Here is a 3121-nt window from a genome sequence, read left to right as displayed (position 1 = left end):
CTGAGTGCTGCCAATTTCAAGGTCTCAGACACTGATCCCATGAGAGACTGCTACTTATTTTCACATTTATGCAGATAAACTAATTGTGAAGAACTATAGCAAACTAGATAAGGTGAACTAAATAAACTTTGCATAGCATAAGAATAGAATATTTGTTGAGAGTATATTTAAAGATCCACTTTCCTTAAAATACAAGCTTTTTCCTTGTCCTCAATGATGAAGTTTCTTAGTCCTTAATAACTTAAAAAAGAGTTACATTAGATAAAAATTATGTTCCAGATCACATCTAGTACTAGTGGTTCACAAAATAAGATATAGAAAATGAGCTTAAAATTATGAAACAGAACCTTCGGAGGAAAATCAATTTCAAAGTAGAATACAACGTAGGGTTAAAATCAATTTTTATGATTTAAACCAAAGGCTAAGAGCAGTAGTATAAGTAATACTAGTGTTAGGTAGGATAGATAGTAAACCAAGGCAGGGAGGAGGAGGAGCCTTGTCTCAGCCACTAACTCAGCAGCCCTGAGCCCGGTCCAGCTATAGTGCCAGGTGTTCCAACAGCACAAAAAAACACCACACTAGCACAGGAGGAGAGGAGACCTTGAAATTCTATGTGTGTTTCCACTACCTGGGAAAGAAAGCCTGTGAAACTATGTATTCAAGTTCCAGAAGGGGAGGGAAACCACAGTGCCCAAAGAAAAAGTCCACAAAACAACTCTGGTTAATTACCTACCTTTGGTCACTGCCTGTTTTACCAGTGGGTCCCAAGTGCTTACAGAAAGAGCCCATAAATAACTTTGGGGAAGTGCCTCAACTTTAATTACTGCATCATGTCACATACCTGTTTTACAACAGGATGAACAAATGGGGCCTGGAGCAAGATAAGGACTCAGGCTAACAGATCCCCACACGTGCCTGTGTTTGGTGTGTTTGGTATGTTTGGGTCTGTTGGGTAGTCACGTACCTCCTGGGGGAAGCTGGCAACACCTTTACCCATCAATAAATATGTAACTTCCTCACTCCACCCCCTGCACCAACTATAGAAGTCTCAGAACAAAGGACTTCATGCTCTTGCCACTCCCGCTCTTACCCTGCCCTGAACCTGTGTCTGTCACCCACCTTGGAAAGGTCCATTCTCTTCCACAAGAACATATCGCCCATAAACTCTGCTTGCACACTAACAGACTTGCTGATCTACAATTCTTTACTGTGTCAGCAAGAAGAACTGAGTTTCTCCCCTAACACTAGTATCACATGCAAACTTGTAGCATCTTTAGAAAATATTTTGATTTTTGTTATTTTCACAGATTAGAGCATTTAAATTTTAAGGAGATGCATTTAAACCTAACATATAATGCATTGTTTAAAAAATGTTAAATAATCCTAAATACTTTTCTTCATAAAGCTTGAGGTAGTATATTACTGTGCCTAAGGGCATGGATAATACTGGTGCCACCACTTACCAGCAGTATGACCTTGGGAAAGTTATTTAATCTCTAGTTTCTCATTTCCTCAGTTTTAAAGTGGAGGAAATATACCTTGATTGATTGTCCTGAGGATCAAATGAGTAGATATAAACCACTGTTCCTGGCACAGGTGAACACTGCATTGAGTATCTGCTGTTTTAATTATTAAGAGAGATGAGCAACTTGGAAAAATAATTTACTTTTGGAAAACCCAGCAGATTTGTCAAGGGCAGAAATAATTCAGGGACTTTAGCAATACAAATTTTCCCTTTTATTAACATTTATTAGCAGATTTGACATTATATATTTCTGGGAGCAAATTTTCAAACAGGTTTTTTGTTTAAAACAAACAGCTTTATTGAGGTATAATTGACATAGAGTCTCACACACTGAAATGTACAATTTCAAAAGTTCTGACATCTGTATACACAAATCAAATCTTCACTACAATCAAGATAAGAACACATCCACTACCCAAAAGTTTCTGTGTGCCACTTTGAAATCCCTCCCACATTTACCCTAAGCAACCACTGATTTACTTTCTGTTGCCATACATTAATCAACTAGTGTGTTTAATTAGCAATTGATGGTGATATTTATCAAATATTTGAGGGGTGGTAAGAAAAAAATGAAAGACCATAAAAAGGTAGTTTCTACTGGCAGGAAAACAAACTAAATAGTTTTTAAAGATGAAGGAAATTTAAAATTTAAATTTGGGTGAAGAAATTAATAAAAATTTATGAGGATATTTTATTTCACTGAGAAATTGTTGACTTGTGATGCTACCTAGTAGTTAATGGCATTACTAAAGTCTTTATATGGCTATCATATTTTTATATTTCATTCATTAGCTTAGTCAATAGGGGTTGGTTGGTTGTTTATTTGTGCCAGTGACTGGGATAGGGGAACTCAAGAGTTAAAGATTTTAGCTGTAGTTATAGTTGATAGGCTTAAGTGATTAACGCATGTGGAAAGCTGTTGTTCCAGGAACTGGAATACATGACATATGTGACTCCAGGAGGTCCACAGGCAAGCCCACCTTTGTGTCCTGGGGGTCTGCAACTCTACAAGTGATCGGGATGATATCCGAACCATTGTGTTCCAGGAAGAGAAGTCAGTAACATAGATAAAGAATTGTTGATCAGTAAACAAAGAAATATACCAGGAAAATTCGCCACTGGACTGCAACTCTTACTTGATTAACGTTTTTCCCCAAACCCCTTACCTACCGTTTTCTTCTCCTCATCAAAAGGTTGGCTTGAGATGAGGTGTTGAGATGGTTTTTAGGGTACATAACCTGCCATCTTCTCAAATCGCTGGCATCTGAATAAAGTGCCCATAAAGATTCAATCCTTTTCTCTACTTATTGGTTCTTATGGTGCCAGATGTCATGAATGCCGACTTTTTCTACTTAGGAAGAGGGTAAACTTGTGGTGGCAAGATCATGTAGACTTGTGCTGTCCAATACATTTGCCACTAGCCACATGTGGCTATTTACACTTAAACTAAAATTTAAATTCTACAGTTGCACTAACCACATTTTAAGTTCTCGACAGCACAGATAAATTCCCATCATTACCGAAAGTTCTATTGGACAGAACTGATTCAGAAGACTCTTGAGGTACATTATCTGCAGTGAGGGTGAGGAGGGTCAA

This window comes from Pteronotus mesoamericanus, unplaced genomic scaffold, assembly GCF_021234165.1.
Source record: "Pteronotus mesoamericanus isolate MK-2021 breed Mesoamerican mustached bat unplaced genomic scaffold, CSHL_Meso_final contig_752, whole genome shotgun sequence".
Lineage (NCBI taxonomy): Eukaryota > Metazoa > Chordata > Mammalia > Chiroptera > Mormoopidae > Pteronotus > Pteronotus mesoamericanus.
The sequence above is the reverse complement of the archived record's forward strand: the minus strand, read 5'-3'. Positions refer to the sequence as shown.